The sequence below is a fragment of the Monodelphis domestica genome, chromosome 6 (assembly GCF_027887165.1).
Source record: "Monodelphis domestica isolate mMonDom1 chromosome 6, mMonDom1.pri, whole genome shotgun sequence".
NCBI classification, from domain to species: domain Eukaryota; kingdom Metazoa; phylum Chordata; class Mammalia; order Didelphimorphia; family Didelphidae; genus Monodelphis; species Monodelphis domestica.
Window position 1 is genome coordinate 88,975,732 of NC_077232.1, and position 21,103 is coordinate 88,996,834.

General features: G+C 35.8%; 1 protein-coding gene across 5 annotated transcripts in view; it reads left to right on the forward strand.

Moving 5' to 3' along the window:
• The window catches only part of JAKMIP1 (janus kinase and microtubule interacting protein 1), a 266,432-nt gene that overhangs the window by 105,080 nt on the left and 140,249 nt on the right, over positions 1 to 21,103 (forward strand). Inside the window, exon 2 of one of the 5 annotated variants that reach the window (XM_056802408.1) lies at positions 16,512 to 16,657. The exons of the other annotated variants lie outside the window; for them this stretch is intronic. The gene's annotated coding sequence lies outside the window, so the exon portion shown is untranslated. The remainder of the gene's footprint in view (positions 1 to 16,511; positions 16,658 to 21,103) is intronic. 5 annotated transcript variants of the gene reach the window in all.

Genomic DNA, 21,103 nt, shown 5'->3' on the forward strand with positions numbered 1-21,103 from the left:
CTGAAATGATTGAATAACAACCAGAGGTAATGCCACAGAAGTTTGATTAGGAGAAAACTATGATCATATAAATGTAAAGTATTACATAGGTTCAAGAAATCGACTATACAAGTACAAGATTGGAGAAGTATTTTTTAGAAAATATGAAAAAGATCTGGGGACTTCAGTGGACTGTAAACCCATCCTGTTGTATTTAGGATGTGTATTATGGATGTCAAGAAGGTCAATGTAGTAGTCATGAGCTGCAATGGGAGACACCTAGTGTCTAGGCCTGAATTTAATGTGCATGGTCATATTACATCCAAAATATTGTTTTTGATTTGAGATGCCACATTCTAGGAAGGATACAGATAAGTAGGAGGGCTCAGAGAATGGAAAAGAGTCACTTTTGTACACCATGTGAAGAGCAGGAACTGTTTCATCTGGAAAAGAGAAGACAAGTTCAAGTGCATTGCTATTTTTAAATTCCTGAAGGATTGTCATGAAGAAAATTATTAAACTTGTTCTGTTTGGTCCAGAGGACAGAAGTAGAAAGGAGGAATGAAAGTTGCAGAGAGACAAATTTAGGTCTGATGTCAGTAAAATAATTTCTAAGAATTAGAGTTATCCAAAAGGATGATGGACTACCTGTGAAGATAGTAAGCAAAGGCTAGATCCCTACTTTCAGAGTAATACAGGATTGCCATGTTGTAGAAGAGATTCCCTTTAAAGAAGAGATTATATTAAATAGTTCCTTAAGATCTGTCTAATGATCCTGGAATCCTGTGTCCTAGTTCTATCTTTAAATAATTGTTACTTTAGATATGTTGTTGTATTTCTCTAAGCCTCAGTTTCCTTATTTGTGAATTGAAGAGGATAGACTAGCAAGCTTTAAAGTAATTGCCTCCATGTTTTAAAGGTTATCTGGTGTGACTCATTTTAAAGAGGGAGAAGGTGGCCAAGGGAAGTGAATTGTCTCTTTCAAGGTCACTAGAGTAGTAACTGGCATATTTCAATGAGAAGAACATGAGAAAAGCGACACATTCTTAGAGTGGGAAATTTTCATACTCAACAGTTTTTCTCTAGGAATTCATTCAAACTTTGCATACTTCTCTATCTTTCCAAATACAAAGAGATGTGATCTATATTTTAGATCATTTAAGGACACAGATTCTGATATATTTCACATGTAGACATGCATGCATGCCTACCACTTCCCATGCCTCTAATATAGTCCCTCCTTCTCTTTGATTGGGTGAAAGACTTCTCTCCAAAGTCTTAGTTCTGAAGCCACTCTCTTTATCAAGCCTATCCTGATCACCCCTCCCCACTAAATAAAATGCATCTTTTCCTCTCTCAGGTTTTTTAGAACACTTTTCTCAGTTTCCTCCTTTGCCATTATGCATTCCTCTCATCATATATTCCTTGTATATGTGTTCTATCCTACTTATTAGATTATAGTCTTCTTGAGGGCAGGTACTGTTATTTTTTCATCTTTTTATACCCAGTAGAGAATTTGAGACCTTGTACTTTTAGGTACTTACCAAATGTTGAATAGAGAAGGCATCAAATAAGAATCTCTTCAGCATGAGTTCATTTTTTTTTCCTTGTTAATTTTAGTGTTAGCATTGCTGAGCCCTGGACCCTGAAAGAATGATCTACTTGTTTGTTGAATGAATTAGTTTCCTTTAGATCTTATTCGAATAAGTTGTCATATTCTTTAAATTCTATTTTCTGTAATATCAGATTTGTGTTACAGGCATTAAACTAAGGAACTTCTTGATATCAAAATGTGGATTGCTTTACAAATTTTCAGGATAGAGAGAGAATCCAAAAGTATGGTGTGGGGGAAAGAACCCTAAATTTGAAGTTTTATGAAAATCAATTCAATTTTTTTGCCTCTGTCACTTATTAACTCTGGGACACTGGGCAATTCACCTTACCTCTGTGCCCTAGTTTCCTCATCTGTCAAATGTTGCAGTTGAATGAGATGATTTCTATATCTTTTCTTTTTGCTACAATGTGAGGTAATTCTTTTTATGTAATCTTGAATTATTTTATGTTGGTCTAGCTTTTGACCAGCAGCTTAAATTATTCAGGAACAGATGATCCTTTGTTATATTTGCAATTTTCCTTTGTGCTGAGTGCCCCTTTGCCTTTTTATTCTCTAAAAGTCAGCAAAGGCAAAAGGAATTGAATTGGGGTTTTTGAGTTCTTTAGTTGGTATAGTTTCCTTAAACCTGCTATAGAGCGTTTGAGTTACTTAGAAGAGTAATTTATTATCAGAAGTGTTTTTTTATTTGTGGAAACATGACTTTTTTGTGTGATTCTCTGTAGCAGATCATTCATTTTGTATCATAAATAGCTGTACCTATCTTATCTCCATCTAACCAAAAGGACTGAACAAAGTTGAGGATCAACCATGGACCTCAAACTCATCATTGAGTTAGGGGAATGTCTACCCCAAATATATGAAATTTCCCCTGGTGGAATGGATGGATGAGAACAATTTGTTCCAATAGCCAGGAAAGTGGCTGAAGCAGGCATTATGGAGTATGTAGAACTTGGTTAGACATTGAAGACACCACGATCATCCATTGCAACCCAAACCATTGCCTATTGCCCTGACTTTTGTCTTGCTATTGGACTTCAGTGACTCTGGCAGAGAATTCTGCATAACTGACTCACTTAAATCTAATTCACGAACAATTCAGGACATCACCATGTAATGTCATTGGCCCTCTTTGAAAACAGATGATGACATTTCTCCTCCTAGACAAAGAATATAGTATTAGAGGTGGAAGAGATTTCAGAGGCTGTCTTGTTCAATCTGTCTTTTTACAGTTGAAGAAACTGAGGCCCAGGGAGGGTTTTTTGTTTGTTTGCTTGCTTTTTTTTTTTTTACTAAGCTCACCTATAAGTGCCAAAGGCAGGATTTCTCAAAACTGAGGTCCAGGGAAATTTAATGACTTACCCAAAGCTATACAGTTTGTATGAATCCAGGTTTTTTTGGTAAATTTGAAGATGGGATATGAAACCAGTTTCTCAGACTCTAGGATTATAGGATCCCTGGACCATTGAGGATCTTGAGAGCAGGAACTCTTTCTTAATTGTTTGTTCCTTTTCTTTACTTTAAGAAAACTGGCAGCAATTTTGTGGGTGTTTTTACATCATATGGAGCCATTCAGTCTTGGCATTATCATCCAGATAATCGGCTTCATAAGTTAGGTACAAACTGATTGTGTGGATTTAGAGGAAAGTGAGAATATGTCTAGACATTTAAGAGACTAGAGGAGACTTCCTGAAGGAAGAGGTATATAAGCTGAGTCTTGAAGGATGGAGAGAGTTTTGACAGATAGAAGAGTGGGAAGCCAGTACAAATGTACTAAAATAAACTGTTGTAGCACAAGATTTATGGTAGTTTTGGCATTTACATGGTGTTTAAAGTTAGCACAGGGGACAGCTAGATGGCTCACTGGATAGAATGCCAGTAGTGGAATCAGGGGGACCTGGGTCCAAATCTGGTCTGAGACATTTCCTAGCTGTGAGACCAAGTCACTTAACTCTGACTGCCTAGTCCCTGCTGCTCTTTTGTCTTGGAACTGATACTAAGACAGAAATTAAGGGTTACAAAGAAATGTAATTAAGTAAGTTCAGTAAGTTGTTTGTTTGGCAGAGTAACATAATGGCCATAAGGCATATGCTTCAGATAAACATTTTACAGAGGAAAAATATTCTCTGAGGAATTCTGTGGAAATGAAAAAAAGCCTGGATTAGTCCAAGTGTAGGCAACCACGACTGACCTTTTTCTTAGATTTGTTCAAGCAAACAATATCCTCATTCATTTCTCCTTGGTGTGAAGTAGCCCATTCAATGACTAGATTGATTTCCTGCTAAAGGATGAATGTCCTATATGTTGATGATGTTAGTGGCCCACAGTTAGGCTTAAAACTAGAATTTTTTCTCCTGGAGCAAAAAAAAAATATGTTGGTAGTATGTATAGGAAGGTGGGGTAGAAAGTATGGTCCCAGTTTTAATCAGCTAAAAAGAGGGGAAAATCTTATTTGCACCTCTAGGGAAGTTGAGAGGAGTGGCCCAGGAAAAAGGCATCATAGCAATTGGACCCTGGAAGCTTTGTCTTCACATTGTATGGGTTAGTAATGGACCAGGAGACAAAGTACAGTGATAATAAATACTGTTAGAAGCTCCTTGGGGCAAAAAAAAGCCCTTTTCCCTTGGCTAATTGAGTTATGCTCAAAGTTTAATTAAAGGTTCTTTCTTTTGGTTCTTCCTCAGTTTTCCCCATTAAAATAGAATTTAAGATACAAACTCCTTATTTAGAAGGCAAATGAATTTTCAGACACCAGGTGTGGTGCTTTTTTTTGGAGTGAAAAAACTTGGGTTTTGAATTTCAGGTACCATCTATATCCTATATTATTCTGGGAGCCAAAGTCTGGGGGAACAGAATCAAGAATCATTCTAAGGTTTATCTGTAAAATGAGAGGGTTAGATTAGATGATCTCTCAGTTTTCTCTCACTTTAAATCCTATTAATTGGAGATTTCCTCCTGTAAGGACCACATTTCATTTTAAACATTTTTGTGAATCTTTCTAAAATGCACTTAGTATTTCCATAATTATAAAACAGAGGGTATTAAACGCGATTTAACTTATTTTTAATGATTGGGAGTCAATATACTTCTGTACTGTAATGCATTTGTACTTAGTGCTATCACACACAGAGAACTGTTTTTTCCCTTGTGCTACATACATATTCCCAGCCAATGTTCTTTTTGATTTATCATGTCTGTATTTCTTTTGTTTCCTCAGTTACTTTGTGGATGTCAACTCTTACTTCGTAAAACCATAGAATTTCGGTTCTGGAATATTAGGATCATTGGGACTCACTAGGTGTTTTGATAAATGCTTTTCCCCCCAAAAAATAATTAGAGATACATTTTTCCAACCCCATGTATGATGATCCTCATTTTACAGACGATCAAACTGATAGCACAAAAGTTTTAAGTAATTTGCCCAAGATCACATAATTAATAATTATTAGTTTCAAACCTGGGTCTTAGGAATCCCAAATTCTCTTCATTATATAGCATTTTGCCTCTCATTTTCTGAGGCACACAGATATGAAGTGGCTTCCTAAAGGTCTCTAAGGACCTCAATGAGAAACTCTAGGTTAGAAGGACTCAGAGGCTATTGTCTTGGCTTTTATGATATTGCTTTCTTGGTTCTCTTCCTCTGTGTTTGGCTATCCCTCATCAGGCTTGTTTTGACCCATCATCATCCATCTCCTGCCTACATGAATGGCCCCACCATCTCAAGCTTTCTTTTCTCTTTCCACTCCTTCCTTGGTGATATATACTAACATTGCTTCAGCTATGATCAGGAAACTAGGACTCCCAAATTTACATAACAAGTCCTAATCATTCTCTTGGATTTTTATCCTGCATCTCCAAATCTTTCCTGGACTTTTCTAAATAGTCCTTTGATACCTCAAAATTAACATGGCCAAAACTAAATTCAACCATTTCCCCTAAAAAAAAATCCATCTAATTTTCCAACTTCTTGATTTCTGTTAAGGCAGTATCATTCCCACCTTCCCCTCCTCCCTTCAGGTGGCTAGGTTCAACACATTAATCATTTTGACTCTTCTCTTTCCCTCTCTCACACATCTAATCAGTCCTGTTGATTATAGCTCTGAAACATCTCTGGCATCCATCTTCTTTTCTCTGTAGCCATGACATTTGTTAAGTTACTCTTCTTTTCCCTGGATTATTAAGAATCCCTGATTTGGTCATCCTGCTACCAATCTGGACCTTATAACTACCAACTCTTTAAACTGACCTGTACTTAGTAGCTCTTCTGAAGGCATAGGTCTGGCCATTCCACTCTCTTTCCAAAAATCTGGAAAGTGAAAACAAAACAAAGCAAAAACTTCAGAATAATTGCAGATTACTTCTAAAATAAAGTAGTAATTTCTTAACTGGACATTTACGATCTATAATCTGGATCTAACCTGTCTTTTCTTACATTATTCTTATGTATCAACTTTCTAGCCAAATGATGCTACCAGATCTTTGCCAAATTTGACATTATTCTCCATGCATTTTTATAAACTGCCTCCATTTCTGTAATGGCTCATCTCAAACGCTACATCCTTATTAAGGCTTGGCCTCCACAGTACTCAGTGCTTCCCTTTGCCTAAATTTTTCTAGAGCTGATTGCTCTCATTTTTGTTCTCTTTATTCCCTACCTTTTTCATCCCTTACTTATTTATCTCTTGTACCCACCTAATAAAAGTCAATTTTTTGAGGCAGGGAATTCTTGGTTTTATCTATAGAGCTCCAGTGTTTAGAATAATATTTTTAATCTAAAAACTATTTTATCATATACAGTGTACAAAACACATTCCCATTGCCTTAGGAATACAAGTAGAAAAATTAGACAGTCTCTAATCTCAAGATATCTCACAGAATAATGTTTTTCATATAGCAACTGCTTAAGAAAATTTTGTTGTCAGGGCAGCTAGGTAGCACAGGATAGAGCACTAGGCCTGGAGTCAGGAGGACCTGGGTTTGAATTTGACCTCAAACCTTTTCTAGTTGTGTTTCCTTAGGAAAATCTGATAATCTAGTTTTTGGCATTCTTCTGTCATAAAATTGATACTAAGACAGAAGGTAAGGGTTTAAAAAAAAAAAGAAAAGTTTGTTGGGGTATAGTAGAAAGAACTCTGGTTCCAGAGTCAAATATTGACTACTTGTGTGACACTGAAAAAGTCACAGACTCCTGGGACTTCAGTTTCTACATCTAAAAAGTGAATGTATTGAACCAAAATGGTTTCTGAGGTCTCTTCTAGATTTATCTATATCATGAGTTGATTAAGAGAATGTTGCTAGGATACTGGATAATTGCTATTAAATATTTAAAAGGCTTTCTTATAGAAAATGGAGCTGAATTGTTCTGTATCTCTATTTCAGGAAAGAAAAATCCCCTCTCTCACCCACTCCAGATTATTGAAGGTATTAAAGGAGAGGGTAAATCACCATGGATTAAGTCATCTTTAAAGATCCTTCTGAAACTGAAAGGGAATCTATAAGAATAGACTCCTATTAGGACTTTACAATGGGAGGATTGGAACAATATACTTTTCTGGTTATAGTTACAGACCCATTCATTTGAATGGAAGTTCCAACATTTTTATAGGATATAGTGACCAGATGGTAATAGATTGTCTTATAAATAAAAGAAGCTCCTGATACAGAATGGCAATAAAAATGTGAAGAGAAAGACCATAAAAAAAAACCTTGACCCCTTACGTAATTTTTTTTTTAAACTCTTACTTTCTGTTCTAGCAACAATTCTAAGACAAGAAGACAAGGGCTAAGTAAATGGAGTTAAGTGACTTGCCAAGGATCACACAGCTAGGTAATAACCTGAGGTTAGATTTGAACCCAAGACCTCTGGACTCCAGGCCTGGAACTCTATATAGTGTGCCACCTCCTTATCCCCTCCCTATGTAATTATAATGGCTGTTTGACCACAAAGAAGAGATGAAAAAAATACATCCTCTTCTCTTCAATGAAAATGTAGGGAAATATGAATGTGGAATGTTATATATGTTGTAAGAGAAGATTGTTGTATTAGTTTTACTAAGCTACTTTTTTGTCTTCTTTGAAAAAAATCTTTGTTATATGGAATGGCTTTCAGGGTAGGGGGAATTAGGAGTGTATTCAGAAATGAATATGTCATAACAATGACCAAAAAACTTAAAAATAGGTAATTGTTTAAATCTTTCTTGTTTATCTACATGCCTCAAATATTAAGAGGTTCCTATTGTAAGACTCTCTCTCTCTCTCTCTCTCTCTCTCTCTCTCTCTCTCTCTCTCTCTCTCTCTCTATCTCTCTCTCTCTGTCTCTGTCTCTCTCTCTCTCTCTCTATATATATTTGTGAGTGTGGACACACACACATATATATTAGGGAAAATGTAGGATCAGGATAGGCATTGACTGATCTCACTATTATAGAAAATTCCCAGATGAGGCTATTCTTTCTTTCGATGAAGGATGATGCTTTCTTTTTAATATATAGTCTTAGAGACTTAGAATGTTGTCTAGAGCCCTGAGAGGTTCAGGAATTTGCCCACAGTCACAGAGCCAATATTCATCAGTGCCAAGACTTGACCCAAGTCTTCCTGAATCAAAAGTTGGTTCTGTCTCTCCTCTATGTTCTAATGACCTGTCTTAGTCAGAATTAACACCCTAACTTGCCAAAAGGAATGAGAAGAAAGACAAAATATGTTATCTAGTTCCTTTCACAAACACAATATGGTCATTTTGATTTATATATATATATGTATATATATGTATACATATGAACGTATACAACAAGGGTGATGCTCTAGGTTTCTAGGGTGTCGGCACAGTTCTGTGGGGAATACCCTATAAATATTACCATGACAAAATAGGACAGGTATTTAATGTTACTCAGAATGTGTAGGCATGGGAAATAAACAGGTTAAAGGTAAAATTATAGCCAAGATAATTAATATGTATATTGAGCATATGAAGCATTTGCATATGAAGCATTTGAAGAACAAAGAGTTTTTCTGATGTGTGTTAAAGAAAATGATCTGAAGAAAAGAGACAAAAAACAAAAAGGTTCCTGGTTGAAAAAGAACATTCTACTGCTCCTCCCATAGAAGTGCTTTTTTGCCAGAAGCAGTGGCAGGGAACCCGAGTTATTAGCATCCATCCCTTCTGAATTCATGGCATCAAATAATCAGAAAATAATAAAAAAGTGGGAACTGAAAAAAGTAAATGGACCATTTTACTATCTATTTCTAGTAAGAACATCATCTAATCCCTTGTTGTGAACTGGAAGTGACTCTGGCTTCTTCAGTCTGGCAGGTCCAACCAAATTAAAAAGGTTTCATGTAGGGGAAGCAGAGAATAATGGGTTGAATACTAGATTTGGATTCAGGAAGATTAGAGTTTAAATTCTGTTTCAAAAACTTACTATTTGGACAAGGTACTTCTCTATGAATTTCAGTTTCCTCATCTGTAAAATGGGGATTGTAATTGTCATGTTTATCTACAGGGTTGCTGTGAGATTCAAATGACGTGATGTGTGTAAAGTACTATGCAAAACTTAAAGTGCTACATAAATGCCAACTATTCTTGTTATGGGTATTTTGATGCACTCTAGATTCATCATCTAAGAACCAATCTATCCAAGCTTCTACAAGGGCATGAACTGAACATAGAGTGTGTCCTAAGTTACAGAAGGGCTTGGATTGGTGAAGGGGTTCCCTGCATCGAAGAAATCCCAGATACCTAAGCCTAGAATACAGAAAATGCTTCCCATGACTTTGATTAATGTGTGGTGTCCAGAGAAGGAGAATCAACTTCCTCAAGTTGTCGTTGTTATTGCTTTGTCCACTCCATCACTTTGATAATTGGAAATGTGGCAAAAAAATGTAGGTCAGATGCAGCTTTGACGAAGATGGGATACAGATTCTGACCGCTTCTTCAGATGCCCTCTTATTTCATTTTCCCCGAGTTTCTTTAGAATCTCCATGAAATGAGATTGTATGCCTGTTAACTCCTACAATTTCCATTTGAACTCTTACATCTGAATCTTTGTGATTTTAAAACCCAGTTCAATATACCTTACCTGTTGCATACAGTACATTCTTGACTGGTTGTGGGCAAATTTCTGTTTTCCTGTTGTGCTATATAGGTGTTATGGACATCACATCTGTCCTATGCTGTCCTACATATGGTTGGCTATTGTTTCTCTCTGTCTGTCTGTCTGTCTCTGTCTCTCTCTCCCTTTCACTGTATAGCTTAGGAATCCTTTTCTCCATCTTTAATATGTTCTTTTTCATTTTATGAAGAGTAAGGAGGAAAGACAGTTAGTGGACAGTGGAATGAATACTGCCACATAACACCATGTTCTATCCAGTACCATGTAGCTCTAAAGTTAATCTTCAAGAATTCTTTCTTGCTCTGACATTTTATATTTTATATTAGAAGGTCCCTTCAAACTGTGACATTCTGTGTACTAAAGTCTTTTCCAGCTGATGTGCTAAATTCTAAGGCCTCTTTTAGCTCTAATTTCTCTGTTCTAAGGTCTTTTCCAGCTTTGACATCCTATGATTCTATTATTATTTTTATAAATTACAAAACCTTCATCTACATAAGGTGATATGTCTTCCTTCTTACATAGGAACAGTTGCTGCTATGCGATGATAGTTTTGAGAAATCTGGGAAACGACATCCTGTCTCCTAGAGACAAAATGAATTCCTTAGTCGTTTTTCTGCTTGCTTCATCATTTCCATTTCCTGCGAACATAGAAATGACTCTTCAGGTCAGCAGACACAGAGAAGCTGGCATTTACAAATAAGCCAATGTGTTTTTATTTCAGGAAAATGGGCTGAGTCACATGGGGATGAGTTCTCTGATCACATGTATTTTGCTGTCCCAATGGATCAATGAATCAAAGATGTCACAGGCTAATTACCTGGACATTCATTCAACTGACATTTGCTTCAGACAACAGACTCTATAAGCACATATCTAACCGTCGAATAATTTTTCTTAAGATCAAGTCAACTTTTGACATGTAGGAAGCCTAATTCTGCCACATATTATATTATCAATGTCCTTATAATTAACTAGATTTTTAAAAGGTAGGAAAACAGCTTTTTCAAGTGGGGTAACACTGTTTGTTAGGTTCATTTAACATCAACAAGCATTTAGTAATCTTCTATCTGTAGAATTTTATTCTATTTTCTTAGAAAGATATACATTCTAGGTGTTACAGTTTCTCCCTTTATGAGGTTTATAGTCTAGAAATATAGTCTAGTGGGGCACATGAGATCTGTTCCTATAACTGTGATTTATGATGGGTACATAAAAGGGGGGGAACTAAGGCTTTGTCTGTGGAAGGAAATAATGGTTAATTACTAGACATTGTAGGAAGAGACACTTGGGCCAGGTTTAAAGGTAGAAAGATCTTGAAATATCTTGGTAGGATTTCAATAAGTCAATTTTGAGGAGAAAGGGCAGTTTTTGAAAAAGAAAGACCAATGGTGTTGGAGCCATTTTTCTGTGTTAACTGAGGCTTATCACTCCACGTGTTGAAATACTTTTCAATAAAAGGAGATATAAGTTATGGCAGAAAAGTATTGCCTGCCTACTTCCCCAAATGACTGAGAAATGACCATTTTTGGACAGAAGTTTTTTTTCTGGTGGAGTAGTGAAAGAGCTATTGAACTTAGAAGCAGGGTTCAAGTTCTAGCTTTCTCCCATTAATGTCTTCCTTTGTAAAGTTGAGAGTTTAGACCAAATGACTGCTGTCATCTCTTCTAGTACCAAATCCCATGATTCTTGACCGTGGGCAAGTTAGTTAATCATTGTAATCCTGCATTTCCTTATATGTAACATAGGAGATAATAAGATGGACTAAGTGCTCTACTGAGTTGCTTTAAAAAATTTTAAAGTGTTCTGTAAAGTACAGAGTACTCTTAATTGTGATGTATTATTAGAAAATATACTATATGCATCTATCTCTTCATTGAAACATAGATGGTTTACTATTACATTTGACTTACATTTGATTACTGTTAGCTGTCCTACCTCCCTTCTCTTTTTTTTTTTTTTGGTACTGGCAAGCCAGATAAACATATTTAGTAGAATCTTATGTATAATAAAAATTATTAAGCTCTGACTGAGGTCCTAATGGGCTTATCTGATAAATAAATTACTTGGATTTTAGTAGTTATCCCTAAGAAAATTATTTTAGCTGCTGCTTATAGGTTTTCTCTTCTCATTTCTAGTTACCCAAACTTGATTCAGGGGATGGAATTGGACTCCTAATAAATGGAATATACATATATATGTGGGAAACTAGCAACTTTAGAAAGAGGGGAAGAAATGAAGGGTAACTAGGGCTACTGTGCTTTTCTTGAATATAGTGGATGACTCATAAATGGTGGGCTGAATAGAACAGTTTGATCAGGGTAGATGAAATGAAGTAAAAGAACTTAACTGAAAGCTGAGTGACTTAGCAAAACATTTTTAAAGGCTTTTAAACCTGAACCAGTTCTTTTCAAGAGATGATAGAAGAGAGTTATTGGTGGTCTTCAAATCATGTACAATGAATTCTGGTCCTGCACATTTGGGAACAGCACCTGCCATTCTCTTCCCCATAAATCTTGATTATTCAGAGCCATCACCGATAAAAGCCTGACACTAATTATTCAAAGAAACAGATCATTCCAAGCCAGAAGAGGCAAATAAGGCAACTCTTTCTTTCCTCCAAACCAAAATAACAATAATAGTCAGACAAAAAATCCACTGGAAAAACCTTGCAGATGATGCCTGCTTAAATAATAGGAAGTTGACTAGCTTTGGGCCAAATAAAAATATTTTCATTCATGGTTAGAAACCCCTCTCCCCCAACAATTTAGCACAATAAAACAGAGTGAAAACTGGTAATCAGTGAATCACCAGGTTAAGGCCATTTGGTTAATGAGTGCTTTGGGAAAGAAAACTAGTTGAGCTAGAACTAGCACAATATGGTAGAAAGAAGACTAGACTTAAGATCAAGATAGCAAATTGGTCCCTCTCTCCATTTTGGACATGTAAGATGGGCACTAACAGTAGTCAAATGTAATAGTTGACCCTCTATGTTTATATAGTATATATGCCTTCTCATACTGGGAAATGCTTTCTCCAGTTACAACTAAGCCCTTTTACACCATCAAAGCCTTATAGTCCAATACTGTTTTCCTTAACCTCAATCTTTTCTCTTATAATTTCTAGATACTGGTGTGGTTGATTTATTTTTGTTATTTCCCTGACACCTGCTGTCAGTTCTAACATTTTAGCACTTCCTAGGGACATTTTTTTTCCTCTTTGGTTTTAGATTTTAGCAACTTATTTTGTTCCCTGTTCTTTGTTCACAAACTTCTCATTGCCCAAAGTTATGATGTCTTCTTTCTCATCATGAGTACTTATATAAACAGATTAACAAATGAAAAAGAAATAGAATGTCAGAGCTAGAATAAACTTTGAGATCCCTGCCTGCCTTCGATTACATCATGAGATAAAACATGTGCAAACTTTTATTTAACAGAAGACAAAGTGAAAGCCCAAAAGGGAGTCATGATTTTTCCCAAGGTTGTCAATGGATTCTCAGAGCTGAACTGGGCCTTAGAGATCGTCTAGTCCAATTTCCTCATTTCATGGAGAAGGAAAGTGGAGATTAGAGAGGGTAAGCAAATGACCAAAATCATACATCCTAGAAGTGAGAGAGGTAGGATTTGAACCCAAGTTTTCTTAACTACAAATCCATCACTCTTTCCTTTACCTTTTTCTATCTCATACATAAAAGAGAAGCAAAGCAGTGTTTAGTGCGAGACCAGGTTCAAAACCAGAAAGCAAAAGTTATGTAGTCATCATGCTAACAAAGAGCAAAAATAGATGCCTGATTTAGTGTCTGGGAGCTGAAACCATAAATGTGGGGCAGGGAAAAGAAAGAACCAAGTGTCAAATTGAACCAAAGGAAAGTTAAAGATGCAGAATTAAACTGGAAATCCAAAACAGTCACTTATAACCTGTTGTCTGACAGAATCAGGATCTAGAAAGATCTGTATAAATTGGCATGTTTGTCTGAATCTGATAAAATGGAATTTAACAGGGATAAATGTAAGGGTCCATAGTAATAATGGTTCTAATAATAAATTGAATGAATAAGGGTGAGGAAGATATAGCCAGAAAATGGTGTTTGGGAGTTAAAAAAAAAACAAACAAGTCTGGGAGTTTTAATGACATCCAGCATCAAAATAAATCATCATATGATAGATGTCAATCAACAAAATCCAGAGTAGAGATGGTTTCATTTTTTTATCCTTGTATCCCTAGCACTGAAACTTGCAAATAGTAAGCATTTAATTGCTTTATGTTGAATGAATGAACAAATAGCTTGAATTTAAAAAAAAAGGTATAATATGAACATTTATGTCAGTGAAGTAGGAAATCAGTATTTACTCTAGCATTGCTTTCTGTGATTTTATCATTATTTTTATTAGGCAAACACTTAGTCAATACAAAGCTCCTTGTCATCAGTGTTTTAGTCTGATTGATTCTTTAGGGGGAAACTTATCTGGATTTTACTTTGGGAAGAAAAAAAGGGTTGAACTTAGAATCATGAAAAAAACAAATTTGACCTCTTCTTAGCTTAATGTGACTAAAATATCAGTTCTCTTATTTGTACATGTGGGCTAATAATGCCTAGATTCCCTCCTTCACAGGGATGAAGCTCAGAAGAAATTAGGTATAATATAGAGTTTTACAAAACCTTAAACCACGGTGAAAATGTCAGCTATTGTTATGGCTCCAGTCTGTGGATGAAAGCTGTCTTCCAATATTTGAAACGCCACCAAGTGGTGGAGGGAAAGGATTCATTCTGCATTTCTTTAGAGGACTGACCCAGGACCAAAGTGATGAAATTATAGGGACTAGTTTAAAAAGCCAACTAACTAACTTGTCAGAGACAAGCCAGAGGGGATTTCTGTTCAGTTATGGTTTGGACTATATGATACCTGAAGTTCCTTCCAATTCTGGTATTCATCAATTGGTGGGGCAGCCAAGTTTTCTTATTTCTAAAATGAAGTCTTTAACTTGGATGGACTGTAAGGTGCTGTCCAGCAGTTAATTTATGGTCTTCTAAATTTAGAACTGCCCATGTTCTTTTTGTGATACTGATATGAATACTCTTACTTTCATGGAAATCTGATGAATTCATATTGATTTCACAAAATTGCCTTTTTATATCAAGAATAGTGTTGGATATAAGAAAAAAATATGTTTTAAAAATACAAGATTACTAAAGGATGCTAAGTCTCCTTCCATAGTCTTCTTTTGGGGAAATCGACTTTCTTTTCCTTGGACTGCTTATTGAATTAAATCCCTTAGTAAAGCATTTCCAGTCATTATTTTCAAATAATCACATACTAGGTACCTAAGCATGAGGTAATGCATTTCTTTTTTTTTTTTTTAAACCTCTAACCTCTCTGTCTTAGACAAATCAAATATATTTCAATTCAATTTCAATCAAATCAAATTGATACTGAGTATTGATACCAAGAAAAAGGAGCAGTAAGGGCCAAGCAGTTGGGAGTAAACCACATGCCCAGGGTCACACTAGGAAGTGTCTGAGGTCAGGTTTGAACCCAGCACCTCCCATTTACAGGTCTGGTACTCTATATACTGAGCTATGTAGCTGCACCATAATGCATTTTTGATTATTTGATTTTTTTTACTTCCCACGTGTAATTTTATTTTTATGTTTCTTCCATTAACCCCTAGGCATTTTGTGAAGTGTCTGGAATTTTGAAATTGGAGAAGAGCCACACCACTTTTTTAGCTGCACAATTCAAAAGGCAGCATATAGAATTTAATTCAAGATGCATCCCTCCACTACTCAATGCCCTCCCGGTCTTGCTATGACCTTTAAGATCAAATACACATTTCTCTATTAGACTCTTCTTTATATGGTCCCAGACTACCTTTCCAGACTCATTACACATTATTCTCTCTCTCTCTCTCTCTCTCTCTCTCTCTCTCTCTCTCATCTCTCTCTCTCTCTCTCTCTCGCTCTCTCTCTTTCTCTCTCTTTTTCTCTCTCCCTCTCTCTCTTTCTCTCTTTCTTCTCTCTTTCTCTCTCTCTCTTTCTCTCTCTCTTCTCTCTTTCTCCCTCTCTCTCTTTTCTCTCTCTCTCTTCTCTCTCTCTCTCTCTCTCTCTCTCTCTCTCTCTCTCTCTCCTCTCTCTCTCTCTCTCCCCTCTCTCTCTCCTTCTCCCTCTCTCTCTCTTCTCTGTCTCTCTCTGTCTCTGTCTCTCTCTGTCTCTCTCTCTCTCTCTCTCTCTCTCTCTCTCTCTCTCTCTCTCTCTCTCTCTCTCTCTCTCTGCATTTGGCAATCCAGCTATACTAGCCTGTTCACTATATCTCACACAACATGTTTTGTCTCCTATTGCTGTACCATTCTACATACTGTTCCTCCATCTTTGAAATGCATTCTTTCTTCATATCTATTTCTTGGCACCCTTGGTTTCCTTCAAATTTCAGCATAAATAGCATCTACTATTATGAGACATTTCTTCGTTTGCCTCCCCTAGTTACTACCTCTTCCTAGATTCCCCAAATACTTATTTACATTCCTATTTTCTACTCTGAAAGAATGTAAATCCTTGAATAAGCAGATTATTCACTTTATTTTCTATTATTGCCTAGTAAGTTCCTGGAATACATAGGTGCTTACTAAATGCTTGTACATTGATTGTTTGAACATAGCCACATTGATATTGGTCAAGTGCTTAAAAGGAGATTAACCCATTATGAAACAATAGTTATACAAATCAATTGACATTTATTGAGTGCCCTACATTCCAAGCATTGTGGAATACTCAGCAGATTACATGACATAGCCTCTATCCTTTTGGAAACTTACAGAAAGGCAGCATAACATTGCGGATGGAGTGGACTTGGAGCCAGGAAGACCTGAAATCAAATCCTGCCTCTGAAACATAACTAGTTCAAAGACCCTGGGCAAATCATTTAACTACGTTGAGCCTCAGTTCCTTCATTTGAAAAAAAAGGTATGATAAAAACTCTAGAGCCCACATGAGGATTGCTTTAAAGCTTAAATGAGATAAAAATTCATAAAACACTTTGCAAGACATGGAGCACATTATATATGCCAGTTATTATTATAATCCAATTGGGGGAAAAGGCATATGATGTATGTATAGGAGGGAGTAATTATATTTTAATACTTTAAAGGATAAGTGATTTTATTATTGAGGCTGATTGCTTTACTTGTGGAAATTATAACATTTAAAATTCTTCTGTAGGTTGTTTTCTTAACATGATTTTTAATAAATAAAAACCAAAATATTACCAAAAATTATACAGCTAGTTTGATCTGGACCTCAAAAAGCAGCCAAACATATTGTCCAAAGTCATATTATACTTGTATATGTTAAGGCATGGGAACTGGAATTAAGAAGACCTGGGCACTAGCTGTGTAATCATGGGGAAATCACTTAATTGCTCTATGACTCAGTTTCCTCATATTTAAAATGCAGAAGTTGTACTTGATGACTTCTATTGTATCTTCTATCTCTAAATCTATAAGCCTATGAGAATTGACTTGGTAGGACTTTCCAGAACTTGTGTTCTCCTGGCTTATACTTCAGGAACCCAGGGTTACCTTCATGCATGATAAAAAGTTGGAAAAGAGCTCTGGAACTTTGGAGAAGTGCTGATAAAAGATTTATTACAGTAAGTTTCAGTTTATAGCAGGAAGGATTTCATGGACAGGGATATCACTCGCTGTGGAACAAGACAGTATGTGTGATTTCCTGTTAACATAAAAGAATAATTAGTACTTGTCCCATAACTATCTTTGGTGACCAGTGTGTTTTCTGTGAACCTATTTTTGATCAAAAGCAATATTACCCAGTAATAGTATAATTATTCATAGAATTCTACATAATATACAGATATTATACATAATACATAGTAATAATAATAATAATAATAGTATAATTACTACTAATAATATAATTACCCAGCAGTATCTGTGCTACATTCTATATTGATTGGTGTTTGTATTCTCCCTTGGGCAGTCCATCTTTTTTTTTTAAATTTTATTTGGTCAATTTCAAATATTATTCCTTGATTACAAAAATCATATTCTATTTCTCCCTCCCCTGCCCCCCATCCATCCCATTGCCTACACGTAATTCCACTGGGAATTACATGTGTCCTTGATCAGAACCTATTTCCATGCTATTGATGTTTGCACTAGGATGTTCATTTAGAGTCTATATCCCCAATCATATCCCCCTCAACCCATGTAATTAAGCAGTTATTTTTTTTCAGTGTTTCTCCTCCCACAGTTTTCCCTCTGAATGTGGTTAGTGTTCTTTCTCACTGGGTTGTTCAGGATCACTGCATTGCCACTAATGGAGAAGTCCATTACATTCGATTGTGCCACAGTGTATGAGTCTCTGTTTACAATGTTTTCCTGGTTCTGCTCCTTTCACTCTGCATCACTTCCTGGAGGTGGTTCCAATTCCCATGGAATTCCTCCAGTTCATTATTCCTTTGAGCACAATAGTATTCCATCACCAACATATACCACAATTTGTTCAGTCATTCCCCAATTGAAGGGCATCCCTTCATTTTCCAATTTTTTTGCCACCACAAAGAGCGCAGCTATGAATATTCTTATACATGTCTTTTTCCTTATTATCTCTTTGGGGTACAAACCCAGCAGTGCTATGGCTGGATCAAAGGGCAGACAGTTCTTTAGCCCTCTTTGGGCATAGTTCCAAATTGTTGGGCAGTCCATCTTGCTAGAGGCAGTGGGGTATATAACAAACCATGCTTAACTTTGATAACTCAATTTTCCATACTGGTTTGAGACACCTGGCAAGTATTTTAACATCTATCAAGCATCATTTTCATCATTTGTTAAGTGGGGATGATAATCCCATAGGATCAATCTTGTAGGGTTATTGTATGGAAAGCAATGAGTAAATCTTAAAATAGTACATGAATCTGTGCTATTCTTCATGTAGTTGCCAAAATAAACCTCATAATACATAGGCCTGATCTTGTTAATCACTCTCCAGTACAAAGGTCTTTAGTTTTCCTGGTGCTAACTGGTTAAATTAATATGTACTTACATGGCATTCAAAGTGATCTATCACCTACCTCCACCTGCTTTTTTAGTCTTATTTTACTTTATTCACCATGAAAAAACTAACTTTTAAAATTTTATTGATGAGGTTTGTTTCACATTACAAATATTTACAGATCACTACAATTTCATGAAAGATCTCTTATAACAAAATAAAATAGTTAAATTGAACTAATATCATAATGTACATGCAACATTTCAGAACTACAGCATCCACCTCCATTTAAAACATTTAAATAAATCTACTTTTCTCACTCTCAATCTCCCCTTTGGGACAAAAAAAGAAAAAGAAATTTCTTGGAAAATATGAATAATCAATAAAAAAATCCCTTAGTGGCTCAGGAAAAAAAATAGATATCAGTCACCCTTCTCTGATGGATAGCATATTTGTATCATATTAATCCCCTTGGATCAATGGATAGCATTGGTTCTCTCAGAGCCTGAATGGACATTGTATCGATCACTTTCAAAGTTGTTCATTTTTAAAGTTCATTTTTAAAGTTCTTTTCCTGGTTCTATGTACTTGATTCTACATTAGTTCATAAAAGTTTTTATATCTCTTTTGAAATTAACTATTTCCTCATTTCTTTTTTATTTTTAAAAAGTTTTAGCTTTATTTTATTTTAATAATGAATTTTCACATAAGTTTTCCAAAATTATATGAGTCATGTTGTTTCCCTCCCTTCTGTTTTGTTTCTTGATTTTATTCAGTCAATTTAGAACATTATTCCTTGGTTACAAGAATCATATTCTTTACCTCCCTCCTCTCCTCCCAACCCTTCCTGTAGCTGACAAACAATTCCATTGGGTATTACTTGTGTCCTTGATCAGAACCTATTTCCATGTTGTTGATGTTTGCACTAGGATGTTCATTTAGAGTCTACATTCCCAACGATATCCCTTTGAACCATGTATTCAAGGAGTTGTTTTTCTTCAGTGTTTCTACTCCCAAAGTGTTTCCTTTGGATGTGGATAGTGGTTTTTCTCATAGATTCCTCCAAGTTGTTCAGGGTCACTGCATTGCCACTAATGGAGAAGTCCATTACATTCAATTGTGCCACAGTGTGTCAGTCTTTGTGTACAATGTTCTCCTGGTTCTGCTCCTTTCGCTCTGCACCACTTCCTGGAGGTTGTTCCAGTTCCCATGGAATTCCTCCACTTCATTATTCCTTTGAGCACAATAGTATTCCATCACCAACAGATACTACAATTTGTTCAGCCATTCCCCAATTGAAGGGTATCCCCTCATTTTCCAAATTTTTGCCACCACAAAGAGCACAGCTATGAATATTCATGAACATCTTTTCCCTTATTATCTCTTTGGTGTACAAACCCAGCAATGCTATGGCTGGATCAAAGGGCAGACAGTCTTTTAGCACCCTTTGGGCATAGTTCCAAATTGCCCTCCTGAATGGTTGGATCAATTCACAACCCCACCAGCAATGCATAAATGTCCCGACTTTGCCACATCCCCTCTAGCATTCATTACTTTCCTTTGCTGTCATGTTAGCCAATCTGCTAGGTATGAGGTTATACCTCAGAGTTGTTTTGATTTGCATCTCTCTGATCATAAGATATTTAGAACACATTTTCATGTATTTATTAATAATTTTGATTTCTTTAACTGAAAATTTCCTATTCATGTCCCTTGCCCATTTATCAACTGGAAAATGGCTTGATTTTTTTGTACAATTGACTTAGCTCTTTATAAATTTGAGTAATTAGATCTTTGTCAGAGGTTTTTGTTATGAAAATCGTTTCCCAATTTATTACTTCCCTTCTAATTTTGGTTGCGTTGGTTTTTTTTGTACAAAACCTTTTTAATTTGATGTAATCAAAATTATTTCTTTTGCATTTTGTGATTTTTTAAAAGTCTTGCTTGGTTTTAAAATCTTTCATTTCCCAAAGATCTGACATGTATACTATTCTGTGTTCACCTAATTTACTTATAGTTTCCTTCTTATATTCAAGTCATTCACCCATTATGAATTTATCTTGGTGTAGGGTGTGAGATGTTGATCCAAACCTAATCTCCCTCATACTGTCTTCCAATTTTCCCAGCAGTCTTTATCAAATAGTGGATTTTGGTCTTAAAGCTTTGAGCTTATGATAGACTGTCTTGCTGAGGTCACTTACCCCAAGTCTATTCCACTGATCTTCTTAGCCAGTACCATATTGTTTTGATGACCACTACTTTATAGTATAGTTTGAGATCTGGGACTGCAAGGCCACCTTCCTTCATATATTTTTTTTTCATTATTTCCCTGGATATCCTTGATCTTTTGTTCTACAAAATGAACTTTATGTTTTTTTTTCTAATTCAGTAAAAAAGTGT